This window comes from Aphelocoma coerulescens, chromosome 1, assembly GCF_041296385.1.
Source record: "Aphelocoma coerulescens isolate FSJ_1873_10779 chromosome 1, UR_Acoe_1.0, whole genome shotgun sequence".
In the NCBI taxonomy this organism is placed as follows: domain Eukaryota; kingdom Metazoa; phylum Chordata; class Aves; order Passeriformes; family Corvidae; genus Aphelocoma; species Aphelocoma coerulescens.
Window position 1 is genome coordinate 4,778,226 of NC_091013.1, and position 10,756 is coordinate 4,788,981.

The following is a 10,756-nucleotide window of genomic DNA, read 5'->3' on the forward strand; positions in this document are numbered from 1 at the left end:
TTTGGTATCTTAATAAAAGCAGTCTTGTAACTTATTGTTGACTTCTCTGCTGTTATGTTTTCCTGTGTGATTTAGTCACAGGCATTAGGATGATGCACTTGGTGGCTGTGGCAGCTTCTGAACCATTCAAGTATCAATACAATGTTCAGACATCACTGAAAACATGACACAGGACCTTATCCAAACCCCAGTGGACTGCAGTTACCAACAACTACATACATGTACTTCCTAAGGGTCTCTTTCTTCATCTTTACAAAGGGTGAACATACTTTCTCATGCTTTTTAGCAGAAAACCAAATGAATATTTAACATTCCCAGTCCAATTTATTGCAATGCATTGCAACAATGCGGTGATTCAATCTGAAGCTACTGTCCCACCAGCCTCCCTAGGTGTTTAACTTGCACAGTTCTGACAGGTGCTCCAAAAGAAGAATTGGGTGTTCTTTGCTTGCAGAAATAGGTTCTTAAAGAGTGGACAGCTCTGTACAGCTCCTTTATCCCTGAAGGAAGTGGTCCAGGGGGTCCCATCCACTGATTGCTTAAATAACTGCAAGTTTGCTCTTCTAAAATTCAATGTTCTGACTCTTTGCCTGGCCCATATACCTCAGACTTGTGAAACCCACGAGGGCATTGTCACTGCAGCCCAGGCTGCTGCCAATATTGACATCTCTACCATTTAAAAACATACATGTAAATAAATAAATATATAAACATAATTAAATATAAACAAAGCCCTCAACATTTATTTTATCTATGCTGGTAAGCAACAGGTGTAGTAATGCTTCCTCTCTTTTTGCACTATCACCCGGATTAAGAAATTATCCTCGTTGCATTCCAAGAGTGTCATGGATTGCTTTCAGATCCTGTGCTGCTTTTTCCCCTTTCCAATCTGGCATTGCCCATATTTTGTTCTTTCAATGAAGCACTGGCTCTAAATAATTATTTAAAAGAATGGATGAAAAATACGTAGAAATGAAGATTTAGTTTTGACTTCTCACACTGTTTCCTAAGAACCACTTCAGGCCAGTGGTGTGTGTGTCCAATATCCCCATTGTTCACTGAGACACAACACTGCTGACACCTGATGCAAAACATCACTATTCCTTTCCCCCATATCATAATGCTGCCAAATTCTGGTCCCAGTGGGGTCGGGAAAAAGCTGAGATAATTGGAAAATTTCCTCATCCATTAAAATATAAACAAGACTGGCTTTTAATGCTTGTTTGGAGAGTTTTCTTGCAGGCTGCGGAAGGAAACAGGTTAAAGGAACTGAGAAAGTTTGGCTGCAAGTGAGCTAAAACCATGATGTTGGCTATGATTTAGTCAAAGCCTAGAGCAGAGAGCCGCCTAATGGCTTCCCTGATCCACAGGTAGAAAATTCCCTTCCCTGCCTCTCCTGCCCTTCTTTCCCCGGTGATTTTTCCTCTGAAATCCACAGAAAGAAGAGTTTCAGAGACCTAACACAAAGGTTTATACATTAAAACAATCATAGCACAAATGTAAAAGAAGAATTGAGAAAAAGCAAGAATATTTGGAGATGGAAAGGAAAAGATCAGAGCAATGAAGTTCAAATTCTGTGTGGAAGTTTCACTAATAAAACACTGGTGTAGTGCTTGCAATGGATCTCAAAACATCCACTCACAATATTCTTTAAATCAACTGGTGCTCCATCCTATCTATGATGAAGGCTAAAGGAATTAGGATGGTCAGGGTAAATGAGTGTTTCTGCCTAGAAACTGGATTTGTTGAAATAATAACTGGAAAATACCAGTTTTATCAAACAACCTTTTTGTGTGTTTAGGTGTGTGTTAGAGAAAGCTCAGCACATTTAGGAATACTGCAGTTTTACAGCGCAGTATTTTCCCTTTCCCTCTCCCTGTCCTTACAGAGGAAATATTAGTAAAAGTGTTTTTTCCCTAGGTAATTTTCTCACATATAAAAATATTTAATACCTTCTGGAAAATTACAAGTATTTGTAGGAACAGTTGAAGTAATAAACCTTTATTTAAACAGTGATTTTCTGCTTTTCCTGCTTTGCTACGGAAGTAATCAATTTCAAAAGGAAAGTGGCATTTCTCTTCCACAATATTTCTGTTTAAGCCCATAAAGAACACAATCATTTGGCAGTGGCTTTTCTTTGAGATGTCTGGTGTCTGGTTTTGCTGCAGGTAACTCTGAGGAGGACCAGAACCTGAGGAAAATGAGAAGAGAAAATAAGCTTTGATTAGTTTATTACTGATGCAGTGAATGTTTGGCAAATTGCTGCAGGGGACTTTTTTACTCTTTCCTCACCTGGATGGAGCCTTTGGGAAAATCCAAGGAAAAAGTTGATATAAGCATTGAGGAGTTCTTGGGACCTCCAGGTATGGTGGCATTAAGGAGTTACTTTCACTGGTGTTTGGAAGCAGATCAGACAGGTTTCGGTAGGATGTGAGGAGCTGCATTCTCAGCAGGCTGGCACAAATCCATCCCAAAAACCTTGCTCCCTCCAGGACTGTGAAGGTGACTCTGAATTCCAGGAAGAGGCTGCCTTCCTGACAGAGACATTTGGGTAGAATTTTCATTTAGGTATAATCATTCCTGCAAACAATATCACCACATCCTTGGGAATGTGCTGGCAGCTAGTAACACTACTGACAGTGTGGATTCCTCATGGCTTATGCTCAGTAATGCTGAAATGCTGCAAATCCACCCAGGAAATGTCTGGCTTTGCCTCTCAGAGTGTCTGGAGCTTTGATACAGAACACTGGCCACAAAGAGTCCTCTCATTTATTAGCTGCCTTTGGCATCTGGCAGTTTGAAAAGATGAAGGAAGGGATTCACAGCAATTTTTTGAACAAATACAGCTGTTATTGGTACATGGAGACAGAAGGGTCTTGTGTTTGTTCTAGTGCCAACCTTGAGAGGCTAATTACTGAGTGTTACATATGAATAGCATTCTCAGGCTTATTCCAGCACATTTAATTGTGCTCTGTATCATACCTGCCCAGTGAGCAAAGTTGTCCACTGGGTTACTCAGCCATAAAAGTGGAAATATGGAGGAACTGGAACTCGGAACGTCATGTTTACTGAATCCAACTTTAATTTTTACCAAGCAGCTCTGGGGCCACACCTTTGTCTGTGTCTGTAAGGAATATGTCAGGAGTTACAGCTGAACAAGATGCTATTTGCTTCTGGGCATGTTTTTATTGTCCCAGCAAGATTTTTCAGCTGATAAATTGTTTGAGATTGTATTTTGAAGCCCATATAAAAATCAGCTTAGTCACAGGAAATGGTCGATATTGCCACAAATTTCCTGAGTTTCTTGGCATTTATTTGACTACCTGTTAGCATTTATTTGACTACCTGCTCTCCTCCTTTTCACTTGTTTGGCTACAGCTGTGACATTGAATTCTTGAACAAGAGAAAGGCACCTCTGTTTTCTGAAAGATCTATGAGGAGCACAATCTTGTAAAGTTTAGCCTCTTCCCTGGAAGGGCATCCAACTCTCACCTGACTTCTAAGAGAGCCAAAGTCAGTGTGCCAGGATGTCCAGGCTGTGTCCTTGTCCTGTATCTTGGTTGTCCTGTATCCTAGAATTCTCTTATGAGAGAATACTGCCAAAGATAATGTATTTCTTATGTTCTTATGTACCTCTTCTGGTACTCCCCATACAGACCACTGGAGGCTGTGTGGCCTCCCTGAGAAAATACATATTTAGCATCTTACAGGTTTGTTATTTCTAGCACTTCCCCCAGCATTTTATTTCTTAAACTGATACTGGGATTTTCATGGAATAAAGTCATACACACCAGAGAAAGGAACGCCTGGGGTAGCCTAAGCTACTGATTTAGTGCCTTCTTTTGTTGTGACCACAAATGGAAGTGTCTTCCCCTCCATATGAGCAACTGATACTTGTGCCATGTCTTGGTGTGGTGGTCCTTTGCTCCTTTGCTTTGAGTTCCCCAGCAAAGCACCAGTGCCACTCAAATCCATTCAGCTGCTGTGGGTGCCTCAGGCACTTGTCACTGAAAGCAAGATGTGACACACATTTGCCTTACAGCAGCCTTCATTCAGGCATGTACAGGCATCTGCTCAACTTTTTCAAGGAAATTCAAAATTAAGTGTAAGAGATGCAGTTTGAGGTTAATGTGATGGTGCCTGGGCTTTTTGAAAGTGGGGTGCTGAGTGAAAATACAACCTCCCTTTGTGCAAGTTGCTGATATTTGAGGTTAAGTCTTCATGGCAGCTTCTTACTGGAATTCCTGCTGCGTTTGGCAGATGATGGATGAAGCAAGAGATACCATAAAGGATGAAACAAGGCCTTAAATTGTTTCTGTGATTGTACAGCTTTTGTTTGCTTCAGAACAGGTATTAGTGACTGTCAGCTGAACAAATTGTATCTGTGTTCTAAAGACACTTGATTGGAGTTTGTTTCTTTCCCAGTCTCCATAAAGACACAAACAGATCTGTCTCTATTTTAGCACTTCCTCGGGGAGTCAGATGGACCCTGCTAGCCTACATCTGACAGAATCCCTTAGCCACACTCTGCACATCGAGTGACACAGGTTTACTCACTTGCAAGTGTCTAGTTACGCACAAAATCTGCAATTACTGCTGCTGGAGTTAATAAGTGCTTCATGGTGTCCTTGCAAACCAACCTTGCATTATTAATATGTCCAAATAAAATCTCAGGGAGGGTTTTACTGCATTTTCTGAGCCAATGCAGCCTTGATCAATTCACTCAGCACAGCCAGGTGAGTTAATTTTGTGTACCTGTTTCCCAGTGCTCTGAGCTCTCTCCTGGGAACTCACAGCGGTGCCTTTGGCCTCTGCTTTGCTAGGAGAGGATCTGCAGTCCCCAGAAACAGCCCTTCACAGTTGCAAGCAGCTGTTTTGAATACTCAGAGGGATTTGAACTGGCAGAGACCAGGAATCTGGCAGCTGATAAAACACCTTCCTCTGAGGTCACACCTGATAAAACACACCTTCCTCCTGGAGATGCCCTGGTTGAGGATCAGCCATCCAGTCCCTGACCCCTGGGCTGGCAGTGAGTGGTGAAGGGAGAGGGCAACTCTTCCTCTAACTTTGCACACAGAAAATGTTCTCCCTCCTGCCAACAGGGTTTGGGTTTGGGGTTTTTTTCCCTAACCCTGCCATTGCTTTGCCATGTGCAGGAGCACCCAAGGCAGGCAGAGGATACTGTGAGGGTGGTGAGGCCCTGGCAGAGAATGCCCAGAGAAGCTGTGGCTGCCCCTTCTCTGGAAGTGTCCAAGGCCAGGTTGGACGGGGCTCTCAGAAACCTTTCCTAGTGGAAGATGTTCCTGCCCATGGCAGGGGGCTGGAAATAGGTGATTTTTATGGTCTCTTCCAACACAAATCATTTTATGATTCTGAGTCCTAAAACTAATCTCCTATGTTTAATTCTTGCCCTGTTGTGTGACATTGCAAAGTCAATTTCCTCCTTTTCTTTCACAGATTTCATAATCACAAAACCAGGGGCAGGCAGCTGTATTACACATGCCAAGGTGAGCCAGCCCTGAGTTACACGTGGACAAAGTGCTTTTGTCACATTACTTCCTTGTCACATGATTTGGCACTGATGGATTTTCCTTCCCAGCAGAAGGTGGAAGCTGCTCAGGATCTGAAACGAAACTGTTGTTTCATTCTCAGTACAGTATTTCATTCTGCAGTGAGAACTCTTTAGCAATCTGGCAAATTATTCCTGTTTATCTACCAAGCTGAAGAAGACATATAAATAACTGTTCAAAGTAGTTTGAAAGCATGTCCCAAGAATACCACAGGTTCCCACATTTTTTACAGGCAAACAATAAATGGTTTTGGGTTTTGGTAGGGTTATTTTTTCCTGTTGTGACCATACTTATATTTCACATTCAAACTTCTCAAACTATTATAATTTCTGCCGTATTTTAAAGCTCAATGACTGTCCATGTCTTGGCAGAATGCATTTAATACTGCACACTGTATGTCATATTCTTTTGTACCACAGATATATGTAAATTCTCAATGTGTGGTTTTAGCTGACAAAGAGAGTTACAGAGTCGTGCACAAGAAATGCATGTTGTGATCAAGAGATCACACACAGAACATATAAAGAGCATTCTTCCAGAGATGTCTGTCCTGTAACTCCCTCTTAAGTCTGTGCAGGTGGTTCTGACCACAGCACAGAATTTTTTTACTCATTCCTCCACACCTTTCTCAAGTGCTCCCTTTAAAGCAGCAACATATACAATAATTCAGTTTTTCACAGTCTGTTGCTACTCGCTGTGTGCTTTTATCTGGTTAACCCACATTGCCTGTGATTTTCTCTTTCTTTGCCCAGTGGCAAATGGCACATTCCCATAGAGATCAAAAGCCATATCACTTTATAGAACTGGATACTCCGTTATTTCTATGTTTCTTCACGTGGAAATGGCTTTTGTAATACAGATCCTGTTCTGAGGCTTGAGTCACTCAACTGAGCAAATAGAGACTTTATGTAGGAGCATGTAGTGATAGGACAAGGGGGAATGGCTTCAAAGGGAAGGAAAGTTGGTTTCGATTGGATATTAGGAAGAAATTCTTCCCTGTGAGGGTGGTGAGTCCCTGCCACAGGTTGTCCAGAGAAGCTGTGGATGCCCCATCCCTGGAAGTGTCCGAGATGAGGTTGGAGGGGGCTCTGACCAATCTGGGATAGTGGAAGGTGTCCCTGCCCATGGCAGGGAGTTGGAACAAAATGATCTTTAAGGTCCCTTCCAACCAAACCATTCTATGATTCTATGAAAGAACTCATCTCTAATTGCAGCCAGTGGCACGATTTGAGAATTCGTGGTCAGATGGGTTGAACTCAAAGAGGAAATGCAGCCCTCTGTAGCTCACAGGATGACCTCTGGTAGCAGTGAAGGCTCAAAGCTTGGAGAGAAAGGGTAGTGCAAGTCTTCCTTCCTGTAGCTTTTTCTCTGCTGTGCACTTGAATCTACTCTCAGGAATATACCTGAGTACACTCTCAGGAGACATTCCTGCTCATCTGTCCATGACCTCTCTGGAATGCATCCCATGGCCTAACGAGGATTTGAGACCTGATGCATGTGGGCAATATTTTAGCTCTTCCAACTACTGCATTCACAGAGGTGCATGAGCTTGCACTTTGTACTTTCCCTTATTTATATGCAATGATGAATTTTTTTGTAACTGATCCTTAGAGATGACGTAATTACTCTTTTTATAGTTCCAGTTTCTGTTGATAACCATCTGGTGAAGCTGTTGACTCTCTCCTCACATTGCTGCAGGGAATTTCCCCAGGTTGGAGGGACAAGTCAAGGACAAGCATAAATGAGGTGTGTCATTATTTCTGTCCTTCCCCTCCGCATTTTTTACCCAGTTTTGACCAGCTAGAAGGGCAACAGAAACTTTCTTAATTAGAACTGCATTATAGGTGTGCCTTCTTGAGATATCTTACTGTGTGATTGCATCACTACTGAAAACTGATTTTTCATTTCTGCTCATTCAAAACTCTTCCTGTTCTCCTCTTTCCCCCTTTCACCTGGGGTAGACTCCTCTCCCTCTTCAGCCAACAATTGTTTGGCTGAAAATACTTTGAAAAACTATAATACTGGGTTGTCACAAGGCTGAAGTGTAGCTGGTAAATTCGGTATACCAGCAAGATGAACCCACTCATGGTGTCAAGAAACCAGAGTTTGGGTGGTAAATTTAAACAAAACCAGAACTCTCCTTGGTTTTATTATTTTCTATACAGAAAATCAAAGGTATTCTTTACTTGGAGAAAGGAGGAAAAGCTTTGGGATTTTAAGGGAGTTTGAAGAGCCAGCCACAAAGGGCCAGATCTCAGGCTTCATGGGATAGGAGTGAGTCCTTTCTGGAATCCTGCAAGAATATCTTTGCATCAATTGCTTAGTGGAGAGAAGACCAGCCTAGGATAGAAAATATGTTTTTCCAGTCAGATAATGAACCTCTAACTGCTTCTCCCTCCACCCCCTCTATTTCTGTATTGGCAGCAATAACAATAGCTATTAATTTCAAGTGTCATGAGTTTGGGAAAGTGTTGCTTTCCAGTGCTATTATGCAGGAAACAAGCAAAACCACAAGCCTGCCTATAGATATAGACAGATAATGAGACTCTTTTTCCAGCCTGACCTCATGGAGACCTGCTGTGCTGTGTACTTTAGCCTGGAGGTTGTTTTGTCCTGCTTACGAAGAGATCTGCCACTCCTGGCAGCTGATCTGGTTACCTGTCCCCAGGTGACCCAAAACACAGCATCTTGCCTGCATATGAAGCAGTGAGGTGAGGGGTTTTACAAAACCACATTTGGGACAGGGAGAAGAAAGCTTTTAAGTGTCTGCACGTCACAGTACAAAGACAAATTTTAGCACATCACCTGGACACGCCAGTGGGACGTGCTCTGTTTCTAGCTGGGATCAACCTTCTGGTGTTTGGAGAGTTGGGCAGTGACTGAGCCATGGCTTCTTTCCAAACCTTCTCTCAGGCAGTGCAGTCCTGGTCCCCTCCTTCATCCCTCACGTTACACCGGTGCTGTCAGCCCACACGTGCTACCACAGTAATGGACAATGGGAAAAGCCCTTAACAATCCTGCTCTCAGGCTGGGCCATGAGGCACTTACACCCAGGAGCAAGGAGAAAAGAATGTGCTGAAGAAAAAGCAAACACAGATCTGCAGTGATAAGATCAGAAATGGCAACGGCGTTTTTTGTTCTCGAATGAATGGAGGTTCTGACCTTTGTGGGTTAATTTTGGAGACTTGACATTGAATTCCAGGTAGTGTTGCTTGTTTGGAGAGCACCTGTAGTGAAAACTGGAGTCAGGTTTATGAAAATACTTTCACTCAGCCAACAAATCCCACAGTTGAATAAGAAATCTATAGGGAAATATACTTGAAGAGTATTTGAATAATTGCTTTTCATTAAATACCCAGGGTGTGCCCTTTTCTTTTACATGTATATACAAATCTGTCCCCATAAATTTTTTTCACCTGTTGTTTGAGGCACTCAGGTTAGAAGATAGTTTTCACCTGACTATTAACATTGCAAAGTGATGTGTGGATTCAGAATTGCACTGTAAAGGAGGGGCTCCTTCCTTGGCTTGTCTCCCCCTTCCCTTTCACCTCACCCACCAGTGTAATTTCCCCCATCCCTGTTACATAGCAGAGCAGAGCAGGAAGTTGTCATAGAATCAGAGAATCACTGCATGGTTTGGGTTGGAAGGGACCTTAAAGATCATCTTGTTCCAACCCCTGCCATGGGCAGGGACAACTTCCACTATTCCAGGTTGCTCAGAACCTCATCCTACCTGGCCTTGGACACTTCCAGGGATGGGGTAGCCCCACCTTCTCTGGGGAACCTGAGCCTCACCACCCTCAAAATAAAGAATTTCTTTTAAATATCTAATTTAAACCTACCCCCTTCCACTCTGAAGCCATTCCCCTTTGCCCCATCACCACCTGCCCTCACAAAGTCTCTCTCCATCTTTCTTGTAAGCTGAGTTGTCAGCAGCTTCTTACAAGACTAATTTAGAATTTGTAGCCAGTTTTCACTTCTTGAGACTGAGTTTATGGCTGCTTTTGTGTCTTCAACAGTAACTGGAAGACAAAGGCAGTAGAAATGCCAAGCAAGTGGGTTTAATCATTTGTGTCACAGTAGAGCAGGGGAGGCAGATTGGCAGTGGAGTCACTGTGCTTGGTGCTGACACTTTGTAGGACATGGCTGTCCCTTCTCCAAGGAGATCACAGTGCAGTAAGTGACAGTGGAAGAAATAAGCTGTATGCAAAACACCCAGCCACTGATCTAAGAAATATTTATGGGGCTTTTTATGCCATGCAGCAACACGTCTCCCATGCAGTGATATACGTGGCATCACAGAAAAGGAAATTACTTACCAACAGCTAGAGGACTTTGTGGTTTATATTTCACATGTGCATACATTTATGTCTTTTCTCTATGCTGTACCTGTAAGGACACACATGTCACCAAGACCTCAGCACTGAGGCTTTTTCATTTCAGAGACTTCTGGACCCACCTCCCCTTATGTTCCACACAAAGGGGCCCTTACCACCCTCCACACCCAATCTATTTTGCACACTGGTTTTCATTCACCTTCAGAAGCCTGTTGATCAGACAGACACGTGGTGGAGAATGAGCAATAAATGTGCACATGGACAATGTATCTCAAAGTACTCTAGTTAGCAGCAGATAACCATTTCTTCCCTTCTTGAGGAAATACATTTACATCTTCTCTATTTCTGTCCACCTACATCTCTCCACAACTTACCTTGCTATCATAAAAGTAAATAAATAAAATACATATCCTCACATTGTTTAGTCACTTAAATTTATTTGGGTTTTAAGCTTTCTTCAGGGAAATAGAAAGTTTTCAAAGTGCTTGCAATTTCAACACACCAGTTCTTCACCTCTTGTGGTACCAACTGATCTGCTGCACTAATTCATGGGAAAAGTTTCCGTGCCAGATGTGGGCAGATTTTTAGTCTCTGAGGAGTGGTATCCATGGTCTGCAGGAAATCTTTGTGGAAGTACTTAAGCCAGCTACAAATCACTAAATTTCTCTGTTAACAAGACCAGGGAAATCCATCTCAGAGAAACCCTTAGGGAAGATGAATTATGAAGTGTAGCCAAATCATGTTTCCAGAAGATTCTGAACATCTCAAATGGCAGCTGCTGTAGAGATGCAAGCTTTAAGGTTGTTTCATAATCCTTCGGCCTTGAAATAAAATGACTGCCTATGTCAA